Source organism: Sapajus apella, unplaced genomic scaffold, assembly GCF_009761245.1.
Source record: "Sapajus apella isolate SASKATOON/1434 unplaced genomic scaffold, GSC_monkey_1.0 scaffold6, whole genome shotgun sequence".
NCBI classification, from domain to species: domain Eukaryota; kingdom Metazoa; phylum Chordata; class Mammalia; order Primates; family Cebidae; genus Sapajus; species Sapajus apella.
The window spans coordinates 45,641,682-45,656,517 of record NW_022436946.1 but is presented as its reverse complement, the minus strand read 5'-3'; positions in this window follow the sequence as shown (position 1 = coordinate 45,656,517).

Sequence of the window (14,836 nt, the reverse complement as noted above, 5' to 3'; positions counted from 1 at the left end):
CATGCCTGGTTTTCCCTAGATTTTGTCCCATTTTCATTTTCCCGTTGATGATTTTACTTCGTACCCTTATTCTATAATGAAGAATGGCTGTGAATATTACTGAGACCTATTAGTCCTCGTAGGAAATAGTTGAACCTGGGTATGGTCTTCAGGACCCCATCTTGACAGTAGTCTCATATCAAATTTAATACATTTGTTTACATAAGAAAAGCATGGATACATGTGGGAAAAAAAAGACGGCATCTAAAATAAAAATAAAATCTTGTGTGCCAAATGATATAGCATCAGAATACAAAGCACAAACTGTAGGACCCATAAAAAGACATGAATAAAAATATAACCCTAAAGGATGATTTTAATTCATCTCTTTCAGGTCTCAAAATCAAGCAGATTGAAGGAAAATACATAGAATATTTAATTAATAAGAATTAAATGATACATATATATTGGCCATAAAACTTTGAGAACAAAGGATATACCCTCATTTTAAATTCCATGGAGAAATTGCAGATTTCAAAGTTTAATCATATCCCAAACTATTTCCTATACATAGATTGTCCCTGTTTCATCAGTTTCTCTATCCTTGTGCAGTATCATACTTTTTAAATTACTGTGAACTTTATAATGTTTTCATGTTTTTTTTTTTCTTACAATTGTCTTAGGTATTTTTGACTGTGTGCTCTTCTGTATTAATTGAGAATCACTTTGCCAGTTTCCATGACAATTCTGGTTGGTTCTTTCATCAGAATATAATAAAAAGTATAAATTAGGTTGGTGTCTTTATGATACTAAGTATTTCTGTCTGTAAACATGGTTTATATCTCTGTGTATTTAGATGTATATTATGCCTTTAAAATTTTCTTTAAAATATATTGATTTTTGTATTTTGATCTTTTAAAACATTAATTTAGAAATATACTGCACAAGCAGAAGAAAAGCTAAAAATTAAGTGACTTGACAGATAAATGATTTATTATAAATCAAGTACCCACTGAACCTGAAGCCAGGTCAAAAACTAGAACATTACCATACCCTACAAACTCCACTGTGCCAACTCCCAATTAGTCCCCAAATGAAACCACACTCCTTATTATACAGCAATCGTTCCCTTGCTTTTCCTTATAAAATAACCACTAAAGTATATGTCATTAATCATTGTACTTTAGTTTTGAAAGGATATGCTATTTTTTTCTTACTAATAGTTATTATTTTTCCTAGTAATAGTTATTATTTTTCTTATTTATTGTTCAAAATTTTTTATGTATTTTGGATTCAATCCTTTGTGATTTCTTTACTTTGCAAATATCTTATTCTGTCATTTATCTTTTCACTCATTCAGTATGAAGGCTTTAATAAATCCATAGTAATAATTTTAATTTAGTCCCAGTTACAAATTTATTCTTTTAAATTTAGCACTTTTATATCCCATTTAACAAGTATTTCCCTACTCAGAAGTCATGAATCTATTCTCTGATACTATCTTCTAGAAGCTTTATTGTTTTTATTTATCCAGCTAGATTATCTCTTTATTTGAAAGGAACATTGTGGTGCATTACACTTGGTGTGTATTGCTAACATATTTGAGTTTAAATCTATCTTTCTAGGTGTTTTTCATTTGGCCTCTTTTTGATGTTACTTTATCCCTTTTGCCTTCTTTTATATTGCTTCTTTTGTATTAATTTTTCTCACCAATTACCTTAGAAATTATTCACTATTTTTTTTGTCCTTATTGTTGTTGAACTTGAATGATTAAACATGTATTCTTGACATTGAAAGATCTAATGTTAATTGGACCTTATAGACCTTTCCAGACAATGGAAGGCATTTGATATGCTCACAATGTAATAAACAGGTTACAGATATTTTCAGCGTCTGTTGCTAGACAAAAGTCACTGCTACAAGGTGGGCTTTTTCACTCTGTATGCCATGTTCTCATACCTTGCTATATTGTAGAAACTCAGGAATGGAATTCCAAGTTATCACTGTTTCCCGTCACAACCAGTAACTTGTAGTTTTTGAAAAATTTGAATATATATTTTAAATCTATATACTATATATGTAAATAAAATCAGTATACTTTAATATTCTAAGTATATGTGTAAATAAAATCAGTATACTTTACTATCTAAGTACTTCACTATTCTAAGAAATGGTAGGGAGTGCTTACAGAAATTCTACTTGAATTAATTCACCATCTTGCCCAGAATTCCAGGGAATGTATTCTTAATTTTTCTTATCTGAGGTGATTCTTAAAAAGACCTAGTTTTATAACCCAAAATAATATAGAGTGTTTTGAAAAGTAATTCCTTAAGTATATTACATGAAGCTTGAAAAATTCAAGAAATGACTGATATATAGAATTGCATTTTAAGAAGCTTAGGCTAACTTAATAAGAAAATGATAATGAGAAAATGTTAAAAATGCCTTTTATAAAACTGAGTAAATATTTGAAACTATAGCAGACAATATGGAACTATGCTTTTGATGATGACTATTTCTGGGGTTTGTGCATTTTGTATATGACATATTTACACATATTTCATTATGTGCTCTGTTTTATTCTAAGAGAGAGAGAATTAATAGTATTTAACAACATTATTTCAAGCTCCAATTAGAAATATTGCATCCTTTGTCATCAAAAGTCTGATATTAAGTTTATGAAAAAGGTATTACTATTTTTATAAGAACTGGTCTAGCTATTTTATTTTTCTACCTTTATTTTTAAATGATCATTTCTTGAAAGTGAATTTTTTTACACTAAATCTTTTATTCAGTTGTTGATTAACAAAAAAGGTACAGCTTTAAGTAGAACAGATATAGCCATGTATCAGAACTTTTTAAAAATCAGCTGCTATTTATGGGTTATAGTTTATAGCTCATAAACAATAGCCTCTTTTACTTCAGAATTTACCCCTCTTATGCTTTGGTGTTTAATTTCACATTTCCTTTTGGTTAGATTAATTTGGTATTTTTTCCTAAGTTCCCATTGTTGTAAATAAAACACATGACTGGAGGAAACCTTGGTTCTTCTCCTGACAGCCCATTTTCAGAGATGCTGCTCTCCAAATGCTGTTGATTTGGCTGTCACAATTGTACACCAAAAAAAGAACTGCTGGGATGTGTTTGATCCATTGTATTACTCTGCACTGTGATCAATTGCCTGTCCAACTTGCACTTATTATTTTCATGGAAATTTCTTTCTTGGCTATTCTTAGGTATGCTCTACTTCGTTTTGCCTCTGCCTATCCATATTTTTTATGCATTTTAAGAATTTAATAAATTAAACTCCAACACACACATTAGCTGCTGAAAACATTAATATACTAACTGTCACAATCAAAACCATTCCTGTAAACCTGTATTAGGAAATGCTGATTGCAGGGAACTTAATGGAAGTGTCCTACTTTCTGGAGTCATTTGTTTTGATGAGAGCCTGAGTGTAAATCCTGTGCAAAACACAGACAGCTATTATGCAGTTAATTATGCACAAAGTAAACATGTACAACTGCAAACAGCAAAATGCCACCTAATAATGGATAACTCCAAATTTATGGTATGCATGCCCAATCTGTAAAGGCTTCTACTCATGAATCTAAAATGAATGGAACATTACCTAAACGATCCAGAATGAAGGATTTAATACATTGCTCTACCCTTATTGCTACTTATTTCTTGTCAGCAGATTTTTCATTTTGCTTTAATTTATTGTACATAAACACTATGCAAATGTTTGGGTTATATTTAAAAACATATGGCTTGTTCTTACAATTACTGGTTAGGCATTTTATTGCAGATTACTTGTTAGGCAAATCATTTTCTTAATTATACAGGTCAACATGTAATCACTGTTTCCACATGTACTTGTTAGACAAAGCTCCACTAAGTAAACATGCCATGCGTAATTCAAGAAATATACTTAAGTATTGTCCGTAACGTGTATCATTATCTTCTGATTATGTTTATCAACACAAATGCATCTTTTGTGATGAGGACTTCAAATTTTGTATTTCTGCTAGTAATGAAATTTTTTCTGGAATTTCATAATAAATAAAATGTACCACTTGATAGTTTTATCTATTTTCCAAATGAAAATGATAATTAAAGAACTACTAAGTAAATTCAAATATAATTATATTTTTATCAATTTATAGAATTCATTTGTTTCTATACTCTTGTTCCAAGAAGTTAAAATGACTTACAAAAATGCCAAAAACATAACAATTTAAGGTTGAACTAAAATATTATCTCCAGGCAGAAAAAAAAAAATGTGGGAGATATAAGATGTAGCAGGATTAAAGTTAATTTACACAACATATGCTGAGAAACTTTTGAGATCTGGACAAACAATATAGCTTCAAATATTTTATTAGTCAAAACAGACACAGAAAAATAAATGGTTAATGATATACCACAGCAATCCAATCCTCTGCTTTAGAGAAACACATTTATTCTTAGTTCTGAAATTACAGAAATCTATTCTGTACATCCTTTCAGATAGAATGCTCTTTTAAAAAGATTCCAGATGTATCAATATAGGTTCACTTATTGTAACAAATATATCACTCTGGTACAGGATGTTCACTGTGGAAGAGGTTATGGGTGTGTGAGACAGAGTATACTTAGAAGTCTGTATTTTCAGTTCAATTTAGCTTCGAACCTAAAACTTCTTAAAATACATGTATTCATTAATTTTTAAAATCCCAAATAATATTCTCATAATTAGTTCCCATGACAGATTGTAGGCTATTCTACATTTAGTACTTCTATGGAAAAGGATAGCACAATATCGGGCACAATTGAGCAAAAGCTGTCTCCTGACAGTGATAGGGAAGCTGATGGATATATAGTAGTTCAAAACAATGCAGTTTTGTTATGAAACATTAGAGAATGCCCCTTTTAAATGATTTCAGGAAATTGATATATATTCCAGATTTGAAGTACCCTTGTGGAGCATTGACGTGGGTCTTAACAGAGGCCACCCATACATAAAGAATGATTTGGCCGGGCGCGGTGGCTCAAGCCTGTAATCCCAGCACTTTGGGAGGCCGAGGCGGGTGGATCACGAGGTCAAGAGATCAAGACCATCCTGGTCAACATGGTGAAACCCCGTCTCTACTAAAAATACAAAAAATTAGCTGGGCATGGTGGCACGTGCCTGTAATCCCAGCTACTCAGGAGGCTGAGGCAGGAGAATTGCCTGAACCCAGGAGGCGGAGGTTGCGGTGAGCCGAGATCGCGCCATTGCACTCCAGCCTGGGTAACAAGAGCGAAACTCCGTCTCAAAAAAAAAAAAAGAATGATTTTACAACAGAAAAATTGTCTTGAGAATCTCTCTCTTTGAGAGCAACTTGTTGGTAAAGCATGCACAGATAGAAGAGATAAAAAGAAATAAAATATTTAGCAATGGTGAGTGAGGGGCACTTTTGATGAGGGAAAACTGACTGCTTTAGTTGGCTAGCATATATTTTGTGCACCAGGGCATTAGTGAAATTGCAGTAAACCCAGGGAGGGCTAAGTGCTTCATTTACTGTGAGAAAAATATTTAGGCACTTGGAAATTTCAGCTCGCTGTGTTTTAGAACAAATTATCTAAGCTGTAGCTATGTATCACCTTTATTTCTTTTAAAAAATTTCACATGATCATTTTACAAAGAGGAAAAAAAATCTAAGCAGATCTAAGTTCCTGTTTAAATGACTGTTGTCATTTTTTGTTGTTGTTATTTTGTGTTATGAAACAGGAATAGATGGAATGCCAATGCATGGGAGGTCAAAATAGGAAATCAGTTACCATATTTGTGCATTTCCAATTTCTATGCAAAGCATATAGCTTTTCCCTATTCCTTGCTTAGATAATTATTCCCTTGCCATTTCCCGTTGCTATTACTATCATCTTTCTCTGTATCATTTTCTTTTGTGGGGTGCTGAGGGATGTCATATTATCTACCCTTAAAGTATTCTGGCTTGATTGCATTGTATGTCTGCTTATTTTAAAAATCAATAAGTGTTTTCCAAAAGGGAGTGTGATCACAGAGTGAAAAACATTAGAAACGTGCCAGAAACTTAACAAAAAGATGACTACATGCTCTATTTACTATATGCAATTAAACAAAAAATAATCTCACTATTGGTTAAAATTGTAGAATTTTCAGTATAGAAAAAAGAAAGTAGTGATTAAAATCATAAAACTTTTAACAGCTGCAGAATTCAAGAGAATAAGATTATCTCTCTGGATTACTTACAATGTAGAAAAAAATTAAATTTTCTGTGGTGATTATGTAAATGTTTTCATAGGAGTTACGTAAGTCTTATAAAAATTTGCAATGAATAGTATGTTCTTTGAATATAAACGATGGCATATGCCTCCATAGGGGTGATCTAAACTTGACAGTGCTCATTTATAAAGATGTACTCCTGTATTCTTTGTGTAGAATATTTTCGACTAAGTAGTTGTAAAAAAATTTTTTTTGTTCTATTGTTCTAATAGGAAATTCTACCTTCCATTCAATATGGTTATTTGCATGCTCCTAAATGCATCTTAATTCCCTTTTATCTGATTTTAATTTGCAAGAGAAATGACTTTAGTATCATAAAAATATGGAGGTAACTTTTGGGTATATCAATCATCATAGTCTTCCACCTGGTCAAGCAATTCTAATGAAAACTAATAAAGCAGTTAAAGAAGTTTATTTCAGGATCTTTCCTCTCCTTAGTACAAATCAAGAAATCAATTTTCAAAAAAAAATTGAATAGGGACAGAAGAAAACAATGCAAATAGTAAGTCAGACTATTAATGACACAGTGAACTTCTCAAGACCCTAGGAAACAGTCGAAGAAGCAAATGTGTGTTAAAGGAGGCAAGAAAAAATTGAAGATTATTAGAAAGGAACACCTAGCAGCTGAATGAAGAAATTTAAATAATAATAATTATTTCAATAGTGTGAAAACTGAAAAACAGCTGACATATTTACCCACGTGTAAACCATTTTTTGGTAATGTTATATACATTCCATTGCTGGTGCTCTGTAGTTCTTTTTTTAGATACATATTTCCATCTGAGATTTTCTTCTGCCTTAAGTATTTTTTGTAGCGTGCATATGGTAGTGATGAAATCTTTCAGCTTTCATATGTATGAGAAAATTGTAACTTAGCTGCTGTGGTTTTGCAAGATTTTATTTTATTTTGTTTTTTGGAGTGTAAGTCTTTCTCTGTCACCTAGGCTGGAGTGCACTGGCTCCATCTTGGCTCACTGCAACCTTCACCTCATGGGTTCAAACGATTTTCCTTTCTCAGCCTCTGGAGTAGCTGGGATTATAGGTGTACGCTGCCATGCCTGGCTAATTTTTACTATTTTAGTAAAGACGGGGTTTATCGGTGTTGCCCAGGTTAGTCTTGAACTCCTGAGCTCAGACAATCCACCTGCCTCGGCTTCCCAAGATGCTAGGATTACAGGCGTGAGCTACCGTGCCAGGCCTGCAAGATGTTTTTTATTAGAAATGGAATTCTAGGTTGATAGTGGTTTTTTTTTTTCCTCCAATACTTTAAGACATTGATTCCACTGTCTTCTACCTTACAATGCTGCTGCTGAGAGCCCCATTGTCACCTTACTTTTGTTCTTCTGGATGTCACATGCTTTTTCTCTATTTTTGATATTTTATCTTTATTAATTTTGATGTCTGTAGGTGCCTTTTGTTTTCATGTTATTTGCATTTAGAGAACCTCGAATTTGAATTCAATTTCACTAATCTTTTCTTTTTTAATATTGAATTTACCACTAACCTCACTAAATATATTTCCTTCTCAGAAATTATAATTTTCATCTCTAGCAGTTTCATTTGGTCTTTGTATAATTTCAGTGTCTCAACTTTGGAACATATAGAGTACAGCTGTAATTGTTTTAGGGTCCTTCCCTGCTCAGTCCAACATCTGTGTCAGTTCTTCTCTAGTTTTGATTGATTTATTTTTCTCCACATATGGGCTATTATTATTATGCCTCTTTTCATATCTGGTATTTTTTTAATTGATGCCAGACAATATATTTTATCTCGTTGTGTACTATCTCTATAAAAATTCCTGACCATTCTTGTGGCACACAGTATGCAACTTAAAAATAGTTGGACACTTTCATAACTTGCTTTTTAATGTTCATCAGTTGAGCAGGACCCTTCTAGGTACTGCACCTCATGCTCCATAAATTTTGAATTTGTCCAGTCTTGTTGAATTGAACAGGTTCCATTCCACACCCTATGAGTATCAACTACCATCGCTAATGCTTTCGGGTGGTTCTTTGCTTAGGTAGTTAATGTGTGTGCTTATCAGACTCTGCTGAAGTTCTAATTATTCTACCGAGTAGCAGAAAAAGAATGTTTCTAGATATCTGGGGTTCTCTGTGCAGCTTTCTGTTCTCTAATATTCTGTCCTGAAAATTCTAGCTGTCATGGCATCCATGGATACTTAGCTCCATTGTTTTAATTTAAGGACTGTATCTGAATTCCAGCTTCTTGAAATATGGCCTGCACGTTTTCTCAAGGCAGTATAAGCTGGGGGCATCATTGACTTAAGCCTAATTTTTTTTCTATTCTCTCAGGAATCATTGACCATTATTTTCTCATGCCCAATGCCTGGAAGATGATTGTTTCATGTTTCCATTTTTTTTTTTTTTTCTTTTTTGGATGTTTGTCTAGTGGTGAGAAAAAAAAATGGAATTAAATCCGTCCCTGTTACTTCAAACGTTACAGAGAAAAGAAATAAGTATATGTAGTTTTATTTGTATATGATAGGTACTCAAAATGGTTTGAAGGATAAATGTATTTTTTTGTTTTCATAAATATTGGCATATTTTGTTTAGGAATGTAGCAAATTACATGCTTATAAACATATGACAATGCATTTTTCTGTATTACCTCAAAAAATTGTTATTTTTAAATGTTTCCGGTCTGATGAAAAGTTATCAGTTTCAATTTAAAAATTTGAATTTCCTATTACTGAATTTAGCATAATTTAATTAATTGATTTAAAATAGCAGTGTTTCTTTTATAACATCAATTTTATATAGTATATCAGTTAAGGACATTCCTTTTCTTCTATTGCACAAGTAGTGTTCTGGTATTCCTTGCAAGGTCCCAGGGTCACCTAGGTAGTAGTAGACAAAGAAACTGAAACCAGAATATCTATTCTCATACCTTTTCCATTTTATTATATTTGTTTTACTTTAATAATTATAAGCTAATAATAAAAATAGACTTTCAATTGTCAAGGAAGAAAGGAAGAGAGACATTTCCTTTGTGGAGAGAAAATACAGAACTTTATTACGTATTTTTTAAATTTTTTTTATTTCTGAGACAGGGTCTCAGTCTGTTGCCCAGGCTGGAGTGCAGTGGCGTGATCTTGGGCTCACTGCAACCTCCATCTTCCTGGTTCAAGCTACTCTCCTGCCTCAGCCTCTCGAGTAGCTGGAATCATAGATGCCCACTATCACGCTACACTAATTTTTGTATTTTTAGCAGAGACAGGGTTTCACCATGTTGGCCAGGCTGGTCTGGAGCTCCTGACCTCAGGTGATACACTTGCCTCAACCTCTCAAAGTACTGGGATTACAGGCATGAGCCACTGCACCCGGTCTAGACAATAGAAAACTTTAAGACATGAATTTTTTAAAAAGTTTAGATGGGCATTTTTTTTAAGGTAGTGGTAATTACCTTTTATTATGTGAACTTTGAATGGTTTAACAAAAGGTTTTTGTAGAGATTTTAAAAAGGGGGGAAGAATTCTAGAAATAAATGTTATCTAATTATTACAGCCTTAAAGATAAAAATCCTTGTTGAAGTTTTTAAAAATTGCTAAATTACATAGTCTTAGGCATTAACATTTTGTGGAAGAATATAGCAGATATACTGTATCATTTGAGTGAATATTCCCAATTAGGCATTCTAGGCTCTATTTTAACTGAGTCACACTGCATAGGAACTTAGAACCTAACTTTTATAGGTTATCAAAACTGTTGCCACCGTTGCACAATTTTGTCCTAATATATATATAAACTGTGGGGCATGTTAAGTTACAGTTTGCACCAGTTCATCTCATTTGTATTCCAGTGATTTTTTTTTTCTTCTAACCATGTTTTCTTCAAACAGTATCTACACAGTTTAGGGGATTTTTTTAAATAGTAAAAACTATCTGAAGATCTCCATTTGTCAAAAAGCAATGATTTTTTGATAATTATGTAGTAATGTTTTTTTAGAACCCAGCAGTTACTTTAAAGCTGAATTTATATTTGATAACTTCTGTGTTAATACTGAAAAAGCATGAATTCTGCACTGAGAAATTGAATAGCATACAACTGATAGCTGTCAGAAAATGAAAATTTCTTTCTAAAGATACTCAGTTGAGTTATTGAGGAATAGTCATAACTAGATTAAGATTTGTGTTTTAGTTTAATAGTTTGAAGTGCCTGTTTGGGATAATGATAGGTAATTTAGATGAATTTAGGGAAAAAAAAAGTTATCTGCAGAAATGTTGAGAGCCCATCTCTCCCCTTTTCCCCCATTAGAGCTACCTGGGTTACAGTGTTTTATCCCAAAGTTTCCAATTCCACTGTCTTGTGTTTTCATGTTGAAAATACTTTTGCATTTTTCCTTTTGAGTGCCAATTTCTTACTAGTACTATTTCTTAATGTAACATGTTTACCTGGGATGTATTTTAACTATTTTTGTATAGTGTAAATTGAAACATGTACATTTTGTACATTGTGCTTTCTTTTGTGGGACATATGCAGTGTGATCCAGTTGTTTTCCATCATTTTGTTGCGCTGACCTAGGAATGTTGGTCATATCAAACATTAAAAATGACCACTCTTTTAATTGAAATTAACTTTTAAATGTTTATAGGAGTATGTGCTGTGAAGTGATCTAAAATTTGTAATATTTTTGTCATGAACTGTACTACTCCTAATTATTGTAATGTAATAAAAATAGTTACAGTGGAAAAAAAAGTTTAAAATATATGTACCTGCTACATCTAGATTATCTTGAGGAACAAGTTATGGTCATATCTCTCATCAGCAGACCCATCAAATGATATTCAACACATTTCAGAGTTTTGCTGTATCAATGAAATTTTCTAAACCAACTTATAGGAGCTCTTCTTGAGAATGGAATTTCATGCAAATTTTAGTACAGGTAGTAGTGATAAAAGTAAATGTAAGAATATATAGTACAAGATGTCATCATCTCTTTTAATAGCACCCTCTTGTAGATTTCATGGATGATGCAAGATGGTAAGGGAGTTATGCAAAGCAAGTTCTAAATCCATGAGGTCTACCTATAAGTTGGTTCACTTTCAACTGAATGATAACTTGCCCTTCAGAGATGAATTTTATAATAATAGCTCTCTTGCATGTTTAATTGAACAATCATAGAGTCATTCAAGATAAGACTTTGTATTTTATTTTTGCCCAATACCTAAAGAATTTGAAACTTTAAATGGTTCATTTTATTTTATTGTACATTGGGAGCTGTCCAGATTTCACCCAGTGGTAGTCTTTCCTTCCCATCATAAAGAATCCAGGAGGAAATAGACACCCAATTAACCACTCACCTGACACCACAGCTTTCTCTTCAGAATGATATTTCAGCTTTCAGATACAGTGAAGCTTGACTCTCTCATGACATTTTGCTATCAAACATTCAGGTGAATTGCATTAAGGACATTAATTTTCCTGACAGTCTTTCAAAACAGTGCTTCAGAAATGTCCAATAATATAGCAAATATTGTAAGAAGACTTGAATTTATTGTTGTAACATATAAATGTTATTCAAAGTACCTCTACTATCTTATAGCCCTATATAATAGCAATATTGTTATATTTATATGTGATATCCTTTTGTAAATATATTTTTTGAAGGAAAAAAGAAATATAAGGGCAGTTAGACTCTATTAAAGCACATAGTGCTTTAGATATCACTAAGTGAAATATTTTTATTCAGGATAAATATTAGAGTGTTTAGTATTTTGTTCATCAAAAACAGAATTTTTCAAAATTGCTTATTATTCTATATAACTAATTCAAAGTCTATCCTTTTTATTTATTAATAGTACACAACAATTTAGTAATAGTACACAACAATTTTGTGTTTAATCTTATTTCTTCAAATACAGTATAAGTTAAGGTTTACTTTGGTATTTATATTTCTCTTGCATCCCCTGTAACTTGTGTTCAGCTGTATATATAACAGTCACTCCAAAATACTTATTAGTTTCTATTCAACAATTTAGAAATTTATATATACATATATATTTCTAAATTGTTGAATAAAAACTAATAAGTATATATATTTATATATACACATATGTAATTATATATGTATATATAAATACATAAATATGCATATATTTATACATAAATATAAATATATGTATATTTATATATACACATATATGCATATATATACACATATATATGTATATATATACATACAATTTAGAAATATATATATGTATATATATTTGTATACATATATATACACACATGTATATATAATATCCTCCTGGTGACATAAATATTAGTAAAATAAATTAACACATACCCTCAAAGACCATATATTCAATAAGGGGTATAACATAAAAGCATGCTATCTACCCACATACATATATTTCCACACAAACAGAATAGAAATGAGTAGGAACAAGCCATGAAATGGTAACAACCACAACAAAAATAAAACACCCAAATTGTTAAGAGATTTTAGAAAGCAGTTTACAACTGATGAAGTAAAATTAAGAAAGACTCTATGAGGAAGTGTAACTTAGCATGGTTTATGAAGGATTTTAACAGAGGAGAAGTCCGTTTCATATAGAGAAAAATCGCATTCAAATGTTTGAAAGTGCCGGCTATTTTCTTGAAAAAAGTCAGCAGTTTTCATCAAAACTTAAAGACCATTCACAGGAATAGACTGGGATGTAATATCTGAGGAAAAATGATAAAGGTACAATTAATAGTAAGCTGCAGAATTTATGCTTAAAAGTTGTTTTTAAGTAGGTAGATGGAGTGACAAGAGCAACAACCATAAAATCACCAACAGGTTTATTTTCAGCAAAATTAGAAGACTAAGAAAACCACCAAACCTAATCGTGGTTACTGCAAGATGCAATATATCTGGAAAGAGAAGCATAATTTTTTGAAGATCTCAGAAATCCTTAGAAATAGTTCATTACCTTAAGGTAATAAACTCACACCTAGTACAGACAGTAAGGATAAAAGCAACTATGAGTATATAGTATAAAATGGCTTATTCTTTTAATATATCCTCAAGGCTGTTGATGAAGGCTAAGAATGGACAAGTCTTGAATGTCGGGTAAGCAAACAGAGAGACAATATGGAAAGGTCATTGTGACCCAGAAATGGACATTCAGAAGGTAAAAGTAACATGTCTCTTGTAAATATTGAGTAAATTGCCGTGAATTCTAGACTGTATCTCATTTCAGCTAACAGCTTGTGAAGAAACTTGAAACTCATACCTATTATTAAAAACTTCTGAACCAAATTTGGTAGGAAAAGTAGAGAAGACATGGCAACAATCATTAGTGATAGTAACACTAGAGGAGTTCATGAGCCGAAAAGTCTGGGAAGCTCTTCCACAACAAAGGCTTACAAAGAGTTATGTAGCAAATACAGCCATTCAAATAACCACAAAATAAATACATACAACATTCATACAAAAATATTACAAATAAGATAAAATTAGTACAATTCTATTACAAGTTATTAATCTTACCAGGAAGATACTGCCACAAAGTAAACATTCCAACATGAAATTTAAAAAAAGGAAAGAAGCAATCACTTTTATGAAAGATGACCAGAAAGAACATATGCACAATTTCTGAGACAATATAGCCAAACCATAGGATGTAACAAAAAAGTACAAAGTTTAGAAAATAAACAAAAGAAAAAGACAAAATATTTGAGAAACGAAGACTAAAGTACATGGAGCACAAAGGAAAATAGACCTTACATAAAGCCAGTAGCAGACACAGATGATAGAATCAAGGAAGCTTAATAAAGATGTTATTTAAAAGATAGAGAAAAAAAATGATATAGAAGAGAGTCAATGGGTATTCAGAATATTAATATGTTCAGTTGAAATTCCAAGTAAGAAAGGCCAAAAAATAGAATAATAAAATACAACAATAAAATGTTACATTCAAATGAACATATAATATTGTATTATCTTAAATGGTATTATATTCAGATTCTTAATTTCAATTAAACTTTTGATCATTAACATCAATTCAGTTGATCAATTTCCAACCTGATTTTACATCTGTCTATATTGATCATATCACTTTGTCAAAATTGTGCCCATCTTGAATGTTTGAATACATAGTAAAATATTATAGTTCTCAGTAATTTCCAGCATTTTTAATAATCATCTGCCAAATAACAAGGGATTACTTTCTGGCTTAAATTTCAAACCACTTTGAGTCTTATGACAGTTTTTATAGTTTGATTTTGCCTTTGATATAGTTTATTTAATATTTGTTATTCATATGTTGTATTATAATAACATACAGACTTTTTATGCCTTTCTTAGCTAACAGGGCAATGTATGGTACAAACTTTAATATTCAATACTTTCAATATGCTGTTGAATATGGTATATGGTTGGTAAATATTTGCTGATGTACTGAATAATGTATAAATATTGATGAATTGGTTAAATCATTTTTTATGGACTAAATCCAGCTTATTAGTTTTATCATTTATCTATGCACTGCATACACTATACTACTCCTTGCGAATTTTTGTAATTTGAGCCACAGTAAACTATATATACATATATATT